The sequence below is a fragment of the Propithecus coquereli genome, unplaced genomic scaffold (genome assembly GCF_000956105.1).
Source record: "Propithecus coquereli isolate 6110/MARCELLA unplaced genomic scaffold, Pcoq_1.0 Scaffold166, whole genome shotgun sequence".
In the NCBI taxonomy this organism is placed as follows: Eukaryota; Metazoa; Chordata; class Mammalia; order Primates; family Indriidae; genus Propithecus; species Propithecus coquereli.
This window is the reverse complement of record NW_012141191.1, coordinates 1,269,617-1,281,493: the sequence shown is the minus strand read 5'-3', so window position 1 is coordinate 1,281,493 and position 11,877 is coordinate 1,269,617. Positions and strand designations below refer to the sequence as shown.

The 11,877-nt window shown below is 37.9% G+C and overlaps 1 protein-coding gene across 1 annotated transcript in view; it reads right to left on the bottom strand.

Moving 5' to 3' along the window:
- ABHD17B (abhydrolase domain containing 17B) overlaps positions 1-11,541 on the bottom strand; it is a 46,897-nt gene extending 35,356 nt beyond the window's left edge. The window contains exon 1 of the mRNA XM_012641594.1: positions 10,934-11,541. The gene's annotated coding sequence lies outside the window, so the exon portion shown is untranslated. The remainder of the gene's footprint in view (positions 1-10,933) is intronic.
- Between the last annotated feature and the right edge of the window lie 336 nt (positions 11,542-11,877).

Genomic DNA, 11,877 nt, shown 5'->3' with positions numbered 1-11,877 from the left:
GTGAAAGAGTTAGAACTTAAGAGTTAGATAAGATTTTTCAGTAACAGAGAAAGCCCTTCAGGCTAGCAGAATAACAGGTGTAAAATATGACAATGAGAAAGAACTAAAATATAGGGCACAAAGTGGATAGGAAGTAAAAAAAATGGGAAAGGGTGGCATTAGATATGTGAGAAAATTAAAAAATCTTCACTCGATTATGTATACAAAACCATTCTAGTTCTTTAAGCACAGATAGACAAAATGATGCAGTCATTTAGGCTACTGCATATAAACCTTGCTGACTTAGACTCACATTAGAATTTCATACTACTGATGACTTAAGTAGAGCACAGTGACTCGGTAACTTATGTACTACTGAAGAATTTTATATGTTTACATTAAAATTTCAAATTTAAGGTTTTGAAATAGAGACCTCAGACAGACACACATTTCAACCTGCTACATGGTGGTATGTCAAACACATACTATTAAGAAAATAGAACATTAATAAATGCCCGTCATCATTTATATTGCAAAACGTATAAACCACACGCTTCAGTTAAACATCAATACGTGACTACATTTAAAAGTAATTTGTTCCTCCAAATTTCCAAATCCTCTGAATTAGTAAAAAATATAAAATAAAGACAATTTCACAGTTAATAAGAATTTTGTTTTATAGTCTGTTTTTAAAAGAGGCAAGTAGCAAGAATACAAGCAAATACTGTGTGGTTTTTTGTTTTTGTTTTTTTTTTTTAGAGACAGCTTCTATGGTAGTTCTGAAAAATAGTTTAGCCAAAGCTAACAGAGAACAATTAGTTTCTGAAGTTGTATGCCAGGTAATGCAACTACAAAAGAGTAGGATGGAGGGAAGGGGAATAGAGGTTTGTAAAAATGGTTGAGGCAAATCCATTATTTGAGCTTCAGCTTTTAGTGTTTTGTTGGTAGTTTACATGTCCAGGGTATTTCTGGTGTAAATACTTCCCTGGAATGAGGAACAAATCAAGCATTTAAGATGGGTGGCCCACTCATCCTTACAAAGATCACCCACTGAGTCACTATACATTATTTTACATACCATTTTAGACATGGATGTCACAGACATGTAAAATCACCAAAGAAATATTACACTCATCTAATGATTTTTTGCATTGTACACAATTTTTACCTTTTGAAGAAGTCTTGTTTCACATTCTACACATTTCATTTTTATAAAATACAGGAATAGTGGAAAGAGTACCAGCCTAGGAGTTAGGAAATTTAGGTTGTAGATATAATTCTATTTAAATGGGCTCTTATGCCTCCATCTGCCTCCATTTCAATATGAAAAGACAGAACTATGAGAACATATTAAACCTTCCCTCTCCTCTGTAAATTATTCTGTTGGCATCATATCCTATGTTAACATTATCTTTATACAACTAGATATGGCTTTCTTCCTTTCCTTGCCCCTACAGAAAAAAGAAATCTAATTCCACATTTCATTAGAAATACTGTGAATATTTAAAGCCTCCACATATGATATTTCTAAAAGAAAAGTAAATCCTTTGGGAGCCCTACTAAAAAGAAGCCAAAATAGTATTACATATGCAGAAAATTTTCACTGACCTCAATATCTTAAAAGTCTAAAACCAAAAAAAGTTCAATTGGAAATTCTTTCAGTTTCTGTCATATTTAATTGTAGATGAGAACGCATGCAATTTAGGTTACCTTTTCTACCCCTTCATAGTAGTCCCTGACTTTGAGAAATGAAAGGACTAACTAGAGTTACATAGAATAAGACAACAGAAGGAACAATTCAAAGTGTGTGAGTAAACAAACAAATGCAAAAATATCTCAGAGTAAATGTGAATTTCTTCTGTTGGTATGCTCTTCCGACGTATAATTTCTTCCCTGGATGTGCTACAAGCATCTTAACAATTCCTTGATGGCCTCCCTCTGTACCTGTAATAAAATAAAAATTCTCCACAGGTCCTTGAAGGCCTTTGCTTACCTCTTCAACCTTATCTTGATACTTTCCCAGTTTCATTACCATAGTTGCAGTCTCACTAACCATCTTTCAATACCTTCAAAGCATGGCGCTGTTTCCATCAGGGTTTGTATAATACATATGCTTTCCTCCCTTTCTACCCGACCTCTCATGATTTCAGTCTCAAATGCCATATTGTCAAAGAGATTTTCTGAACTCCAAATCTACATTAGGTTACTCTTTCTCATAGCACTCAGTTCTTTCCCTTTATAGATGAAAGTTGTGATCCTTGCCATATATTTACCTATGAACTTACTTGATTAAGGTTTATTGTCTTTGCTAGACTTAAAGCTCTATGAGTTCAGCAGCCATATGTGCTTTTTTTTTTACAGCATTATATGGGCAGCACCTGATCAAGAATAATCTATTAGCTAAATGAAAGGGAAAAGAGTCAATAAGAACTTAAAGTTATACTTAAAATCTGACAGAATACAAATTGAGATATTACTAAATATAATTTTTAAAGGTTTTTTGTTTTGTTGTTTTGAAATGGAATGCACAATAGTAATGTAATTTATGGCTTGAATCTTTCTGGAAACTGTGTTAATTAAATTGTATTTCTATTTACATTGCACTCTATGCATTAAAAAAAAACACCTCTGATATACTTAAAATCCATAAGAAAGGCCTCAATTTTCTCATCTGTAAACTCTGCAGAGTTGCTGCAAAGAGTAAACAAGACAACATTTAAATTCCTGGCATACTAGAAGCAGAAAAGTCTATTCTTTTACTCAAAACAGGCAGGCATGTATCTGATAATCTCTTTCTAAACCCCAGAAACCAATCAAATCCTGATTGCCTTTCCACTCCTGGGAAGTTGTCTCACTCTCTCATGGCTAATCTCTCCACACATATTCTGGAGGGTTCCATTACCTCTAGCATCTTCAGAGATCCTGCCCCATCGGTTATCTTACCTGAATATCTGTTTCCTGTATCCTCAGCCTCTCCTAATCTATTGGTTCCTTCTCCTGCTCTACTGGTTCCATATTCAAGACTTCTCTTTTAAAAAAATAAAAATATATGTATCTATATCTAGATTCTACCAACTATAATCTGAACGTCCTTCAGAACCAACCTTCTTTTCACTTCCCAGTATTCCCTATCAGGCCCCAGATGAATTGTAATCTAGCATTTATCATCAATTTGTTGATCTATTTAGGATCACAGACGACCTTTTCAAATTTCTAAGCGTAACAGGTATTTTCAATCTTCAACTTTAACATGATCACTTTGTAGCATTTTAACATCATTGTCTGTTCCTTCCTTCTTGAAACTAACCTTCAACCTTGGTTTTTCTGATAATCTCTTCAAAGGTGTTTATTTGTTTCTTTACAAAATGGTCTTCTTTTGTCTTCCTCTATCTTTTTATTTTACCCAAACCCAGGGCTTTCAGTACCACTTATACACTGATGTTACCTAAATCTAAAAATCTAAATCTCTAACATTTAAACTGTAGGCCCTGAATATCTCCATCTGCATTTCCCCCACCCCCACTTTTCTTCCCTTTCCTTTTACCCCTCTTCATTCCCCCTCATTCAGTCATGGCCTATTTCCTATGCATCTCTCTCCAATCATCTCAGATACATCTTAGCTCAACCACTTCATGGAATGTATAAAATCACTCAATGATATTTACCTTATATCCCTCTAATCCACATTATACACTGCTGCCAGATGATGTCACCTTCCTGTTTAAAATCTTCCAATGGGCCTTACACACCTTTTGAATAAGTCTAAATTTGTTGGCATATTATTAATATTATACATGATTCTCCCACCCTCTTAGCTTCCTGGTTCCCGGTTTTATTTCTCAGCACTTCCCTACTTCCCTATTCATTCATTCCACTGACCATGCTGTCCCTCCCTAAGAGAGGTTTTTTTTTTTTTTTTTTTGCTTCTACGCCTTAGCACAGACTGTTCTTTCTGTTAGTAAAATCCTCCCATTTTCATCGCCCCTCTTCAAATAAATAAAACTTTTACTGGATTTTTTTTAAGCCTCTAGTTAAGCTTTACTTCCTTTGGTAGGGGGGGAAAAATCTACCCTGCACCATGCCCATGACTCATGTAGATAATCTCCTCAGTGAAAACTTTTGTTTTTGTGTGCATATGTATATATTAGGTTATGAAGCAAAGTGTCTTTCTTATGGATTTTAGCAAATAAAAAATGGAAAGCCATTACCCTAGAGGTTTGTATCAGAATGTCCTTTATGTATGCAAAGTCCTTACTACCATTACCTTATTTCCCTAAATCTTTATTTGATTAATAAAAGGGACACTGAGGTCCCTTAAAAAGCTTGGAACAAAATGTAGTGTTTCAGATTTAAGCTTGCCAACACAAGTTTCTAAATAACATTATTTTACTTGCAAGTAACTGATGTGCAGAGAATGATTGTTACTTTTGGGGGTGGGTATGGCAGACCTAGAGAGTAAAAAATTATTAGTACACAAAGCAGGATACTAACCAGAAACAAAATATCTATGGCTATGATGGGCTCTAAAAAGAAAACAAAATAAAAGAAAAAATATCTAGGTCACAATCTGCAGATGGCATTTTGGGACAAAGTTTATTACATGAATTACCTAATTGATTTTAATTTTCAAAACACATTTAAGAATAATCTAAATCACGCGGTGGCTCACGCCTGTAATCCTAGCTCTCTGGGAGGCCGAGGCAGGTGGATTGTTTGAGCTCAGGAGTTCGAAACCAGCCTGAGCAAGAGCGAGACCCCGTCTCTACTAAAATTAGAAAGAAATTAATCGGACAACTAAAAATATATAGAAAAAATTAGCCGGGCATGGTGGCGCATGCCTGTAGTCCCAGCTACTCAGGAGGCTGAGGCAGGAGGATCGCTTGAGCCCAGGAGTTTGAGGTTGCTGTGAGCTAGGATAGCCTGGGCAACACAGTGAGACTCTGTCTCAAAAAAAAAAAAAAAAGAAGAAGAATCTAAATCAGAAGCCAAACAAGTTTGTTACAACTGATAAATTGACAATGCATTTTATTTTTGTTCCTGGATGCACCTGTTTACTTGGGACTGGAATGGAGACTTGACAATATACCAAGTTAATGAGCTTTTTTCAACTTTCCTTCTGACCTACATTAAGCATATACTACTTATTTTCTTAATCCTATTCTTTTAATGTGACTATATCCTCAAAATAAATCTTAAATACTACAAAACAGCCATAATGAAAATAATTTCTTTACCTGTATGTACTGTTTTTTTTTAAACTGTAAAGGTCTCTAACTCTATTGACAATTCCAATATCATTTCCTCAGATACTTTAAGAAGCTTCATGCGGGAAAACTGAAAATAAAGTCACACAGCTAGAATTATTGCTTGTTTGCTAATGATCTTCCACAGGCCATGATCTAATAATATAACACACAGGTTTATGTGGGGATTTTTTTTTTTGCTTTTACTTTTAGAGAGTCAATTTTGGCAATATTGCAGAAGGAAAAAAAGCAGCATAGGGAAATGTAACCAAACGTAACCAGGTTTGATCCAAATTCTCTTTGATTTTGTGTCACTTTATGCAAGTTATTAGCAACTTTAGTTCCTTCAAGTGCAAGATGACACATATCCACTGTCTTCATCACAAAGATGATGTGTGGTGATTAATGAGCTAATGCCTATAATACAAGCTGAAGCTCTAGCATAAAGACACTATAAACACAAAACACTTTCTCAACAAATCCGCATGAGATGATTTTCAAAAGAAAAAGTGTTTAGAGGTTGTCTACAGATGACTATAGTTAATGAAATGTATTATTGCACTGACTGGTTCTTCCCATCAATATTTTAGAATAGCTGATAAACAATTATCAAATAATGACACAGATAATTATAAACTGTAATAAATGCTATGAATATAAAGTACAGAGTGCTATATGAGAACAAAGTGGGGGGCAGGAGGTAGGCACTTTTACTTGTTTTATCTTTTAATCTTAATAATACTTTTCTCAGGTTATCATCCTTTTACACATGAGGGAATCAAGACTTCAGTTTATGTTAATTAACTTGTCAACATTCACACAACTTCTAAGTGGGAGAGCCAGGAACACAGGTTTAACTTAAAGACTATGTTCCATCTATTCCTGGATTTTGCTAATATCTACATAGCTAATACCCTCGCTGACTACATATCTCTGCTTATTCTTGCCTACTCAATAAGGCCTGCCTACTACCACCATATTTAATAGGTCAAACTACCTCTTTTGACCCCCTAGCAATTCTCTATTATTTTTATTCCATACATTCAAATATTATTTAAATTTAGTCTGAAATTCTGTTATTACTTAAAAAATCCTAGCCATAATAAAAAGTGATGAAAAGACATGTAAAACAAACTAGGAAATGTGTAAGATGCAGATGATGATCAAGGATTAGTATTTAAGAGTGCCTGCTTACATTCTATGATGCTTTAAAGGCTGAATATGAGACACAGATGAAACCTAAGTATCAGAGTACTCTAAAGCAGTGGTTCCCAAAACTCACGAATTTCAAAAACCAGTTAAATTAAAAAAGAAGAGTTGAAATGACAGAGTTGTCAAATTTTAATTTTGCTACAATGAGATTAAGAACTAAATACAATTACTATCACTGTAATTTCATCAGAATATTTTAACATTAAAAAAGACATAATTTAGTGTAAAGGATAGTTATTTTTATTGAGTAAATTTAGATTCACGAGTACATTATTATATAAAAATACTTCCATGTGAATTTAACATCTAAATGTTAAAGTAATACTTTAAGAAGATGCTCTAAAAGAATCTTTATAACCCCAGCATAGAGAAGGCTTTCTTTAAAAAGAAAAAGCATAGATCATAAAGAATGATAAATGTGACATTAAAATCAAAACCTTCTAGTGACTAAAAGATACCATATTTGAAGTGAAGAAGCATGCTAAAGGCTAGAGGAAGACATTTTCAAAGTCTACCAAGTATTGTCATAAACAATACATAATTGTTTACACGTCAGTAAGAACAAGATAATCCCATAGAAAAACTCAGCAGGCAATTCATAGAAAAAGAATATGAAAGCCAATAAATAAATGAAAGTATTCTCTGGGGAGATGCAAATAAAAACTACAATGAGGCACCATTTCATACTCCCCAGAATGGCAAAAATTAAGAAGTCTAAAATATCTGGAAGGTAGAAAAACAGACCCTTTCATCCATTACTGGTACACTTTGTAGAGAAAATTGGCAGTTATCTAATAAAGCTAAATAAGCTCCCACCCTATGGTCTAGCAATCTACTACCAGATTTACAATTCAGGGCAATTTTTCTCAACTGCAGCTTTTTGGTTGTTATAATGAATGAGAGGCGGTACTAGAGGCCAGGAATGCCAGGCACTCTTCCTGAATAAAGATAATGTTGCTCCATCTCCCATGACTTTTAAATATTCTGCTGGACATTCATATAGAGGAATAAGAAGACGGAAAAAAAAATCACCAAGGTCAGATACTTCTAAACAGTAAAGTCTATCTGTATTGTTTTAGCACAGATGATGACTTATAAGAATGCAACCTTAGGTAAACAGGGACGATTGAACATTTATATTTGTCTAAACTTTACTAAGAATAGTTTGTTATTTCGGAAAATCACTTTTCACCAACAGTGCCACTACTGGTATCTGAATGGCCAATTCAACATACCTGTGTCAGTCTGTAGCTATTGTATTGATGGTAATACCACCCATAGGTGCAAAGCGTCTACAACTATTTCTTCCAGTAGTGTTTCTTAGATTTTAATGCGTACATCAATGACCTGGGAATCTTGTTAAACTACAGCATCTGAGTTAGTGGGATAAGGCCTGAGGTCCAGCATTTCTAACAAGCTCCCAAGTGATTCTGATGCTGCTGGCAAGTCTTGGTAGCAAGACTTGAGTGTAGTTTTGAGCTCAAGCACTTAAACAGTGAAATACATATTACTTTATTATAAATTCTTACATTTTAGTAACACATATAAGAAAATTCCTTACAGCACCATTTAATAGCAAACAATTGGAAATAACTAAAATGACCATTAACAGAAATGTGATATAATTACATAATGGAGCGCATACCATACAGCAGCAAAAATAAATCTATGTTTATCTAAATAAACAGATAAAACTTGGTCAAGTTGAATGAGGAAAGCAGGCTACAGAAAGATATGAACATATTTAAATAGTCTTAAAACAATCAAAACAAAATATTATATTCATGGATATAAAGGTATGTAGTTAAGTATGAACGAACACACGGACATAGGAAGAATGCATGTCAATTTTGGGTTACTCACTGGGAATGGAGAACCTAGAAAACAAGATTTAAGAGGCGTATAAGTTAAAGGAAAGTTCATTGTGATTTGTTGTTTTATTTCTTCAACTGGATGATGGGTTCGTGGATATTCATTATATACTGTATGTCGCCAATATTTATATTGCTGTATTATTTCTCATTTCACCTGGAGTGACAAAACTGTTGGGCACAGACAGGTGCTTGAAAAACACTACTTCAAAGCAAAGGATTCAGGACTAGAAATCAGAAGATACAGGTTTAAGCCTCACTTCTGCTTCTTATTAATTGTTTAGCTTTAGGCAATTCACATAATTAACTTCTCTGAGCTTTATTTCATGTGTAAAAATGCCATAAAATCACTCATCCTCTCCAGCTCACAAGGCTGTATTTGGCAGGCAAATGGGGTAATGTATGTGAGAAATTTTTAACAGGGTAGGAAAGGTAAGAGTAGTTTTGAGAATTAAGAGCGAAACCTTGAATAGATTAGGAATAAGATCTACCAGTAAATAAACCACGCAATTCCATAAACTATTTTCTTGTCATCACTGAGTCTAAAGATGTAACATCAAACTTAACATGGAAGAAATTTTATCAATTCCTAAATGATGGCATATGAACAGGTATTCTCCCTATCGTAACTATGTTCTTTATGCTAATTTTTCACCAAAGAATTGAAATTCATGATATCAAAACAAAAAAAAGAGCATTGCATTAAAGAGTATTCTTATTTAAATAAATCAATGTCACACAACCAGAGTAACTGTTGCTTGTATGGTTCTCACTGCCCTTTCTATAAAGTGAGCAGGTGGTACATTTTATTAGCCCTATATTACAGAAGGACAAACTGACTCAGATGTGCGACAGCATGCCTGGAGTTGTAGACCAATTCAGTGACAGAACTTGGAACAGACACTAATTGCCTAGTTTTTCTGTGTTCATTAAGCTACGAAAAATATTATTTTACCATGATGCTTTATGGTGATTGTGTTTGTCCCTGGAAATAGAAAATTTTTTGTCAGCTGTCATTTAATAAACATTTCAAAAGGGGCAAGGAGACTCAAGGAAACAAGCCACTAATCAACTAGAGTACTGCACACCAAGGGACAAAATTAAAACTGCCTAGCCTGCTAAAAATTTAATCCTATCCTTGCCAATTAACCTTATTAATACTAGAGTAGGAGAAAAGAGAGGTCAAAATATGGGTGAGGGTGCTATTTATTTCCTCTTGAATTTCATACAATATAGCCATTATTGCACAGAAATTTTTTTAGTTTTATTCTTTTATGTTACCGGGTAGGGGATCTGTCTTTTATAAGTTAAAAAATGATCACTTCTGCTGTTCTTTAAGTAATGCCATTACCCCTACTCCCCAAGTAAAAATTTACCAACAAGCAAGGAGTTGGGCAGCACCAAATTAGAACACGGGCTATCATGATAATTTTCAAAGTATTCGGTATGATTAGATGTATCACTCAACTGAGTTCATGTTATAAACATATGAAGAGAAACTCTTTACGGAGAAAAGTTCATTTTATTGTAAATTTCCCTGTTAACGTAATCAGATGAATGTTATTACAACATGACTTTCTACTCAGACTCATTAGGTAGTTTTGAATGTTAACACAAGATCTCCAAAATTCTTTTTATTTATTGGTGGCTTGAAAAAATCAATAAATCATCTTACGGCGCAAACATTATATATTACAAAATGTATTAAATAGGAACACCTTTTGTGAACAGCCAAAATCTAAAGGTCACCCTCTCTCTATCCCGTTATTCATTCTTTTGCTTACCAAATCTACCTCGCACTGACTTAAAGCATCATCTAAAAAAAAAAAAAAACACTGTTCTGGCCTTGGCAGAATTCTCACCATGGATCAAAGATCTGAACATTAAAAAAAAAAAAAAAAGCCAAGGTTAAACAAAGTCTTTCTCCTTTACGAAAGCCCCCACACAGTACAATCTAATTTGACACAACTTTCTTCTTTCGGGGTTACATACAATTCCAAAGAGAGCCTCTAATTTTCCAATTCAAAAAAGATTCCTGATGAGCCTACCTTAGAGTTGAAAACAGACAGGATTAAAGTTCAACCATTTAAAGAAAAAGAAGCCTAAGACAGCCCGATCGGAATGCAAAATCACCAAGATCGGTAAAGATTCAATCTAAAATCGAGGCTGGCAGAGATAAGGACATTCAGGAGAAAGCTTTTAGGCATCCGTGAATCTCACAGTAAGCCACAGGGGAATGAGAACCTGACCACCCACCTTTCCGTCCAATGGGAGAAAAATCAAAGGAAGTGAAAAGGGACCCTTCCCTGCGAGGAGCACCAAATACCTTTCCACTGTGTCCGTGGGTCCGACTGTCCCCGCCCCCAGACCCCGCAGCCTCACGGACCGCAGGGACTCCCCCTTCACCGAACCACCAGAGAGTCCTCTCAGAAATACAGACCCGATCGCAAGCGGCTCCTCTGCCTCTCCTTTGCGCGGACACGGATCCTGGTCACCACCAACAAAGACGACTCCCGCTCCCCTCCCCCCGCCCGGCCGGGGCTCTTCCCTCCCGCGCTGCGGCTCGGGGCCTAGCGCCCCCTTCCCCAGCCCGGCCGCGGCGCCCCCGGCCCGCGAGGCCCCACGCACCTGCACCTGAGTGGCCCAGCCTGAGGCGCCCAGCAGAAAGGGTGAGGAGAAAGCCTCTGCCGGCGCGCTGTCCTCCACAAGGCGCGACCCGCGCTCCCGCCGCCGGATTCTCCTCGCCTGCGGACCGGCCCAGCCCGGGAAGGGGGACGAGCGCTGCAGCCCCCAACGCCCGGGCGAAGAAGGACGGCGGCGCCCGAGTGGGCCCGGCTCGCACTCTCGAGTCTCGCCTCGCGCCGGCCCTGCTCCTCCACACGAGCTCGCGTTCTGCTGACTAACGGCCCCGGCACAAGGCGCTGGAGCGGCTGCCGCCGCCTTCGGCTGCTCTCGGGCCTCACGTCCCGCGCGGCCGTGGTCGCAGCAGACGCCTCCGCCGCCTCCCTTTCTGGCACTGCAGACACCACCCAGACCCAGCCAAGTCTTTCTTCCTTTTAATCCTCTTTTCTTTGCTCCTCCTCAGCCGGCCAGACGCGGGATTCACTCCCGTAGCGGGATGGATACCGGAGGGAAACCGAGGAGGCGAGCAGAGTTCTCACTATGCCAGGAGTTGGTCACTGACTGGAGGAAGGTGCCAACGCTGACCCGGGCTCCAGCCTGCGAGCGGGCGGGGGAGGGACGGAGCCCAGCCTCGCCCGATTTCCACCAACCACAAGCCGCCCAGCGGAGTCCCCAGCGCTCCGGGCTCCGGGAGAGGCTGAGCTGATTCGTCAGGAGGCGGGGATTGCGGAAAACAAGAGCCAATAGGATCAAAGGTTCCCCGCCCCTCCGCCTTGATGGACTGTCGTGTTCGGACCAATGGGGGAATTCTCATTTCGAAGAAAGCGGGGCTTGTTTGCCAGGTTTGAGAAAGAGGCTGAGCGGAGGGGGAGGGGTCGAGACCGGGCCGCGTGGAGTAGCCTGGGCGAAGTGCAGGGAAGGCAGGAGGGTGTCCTTTGACCTTCCAGAGG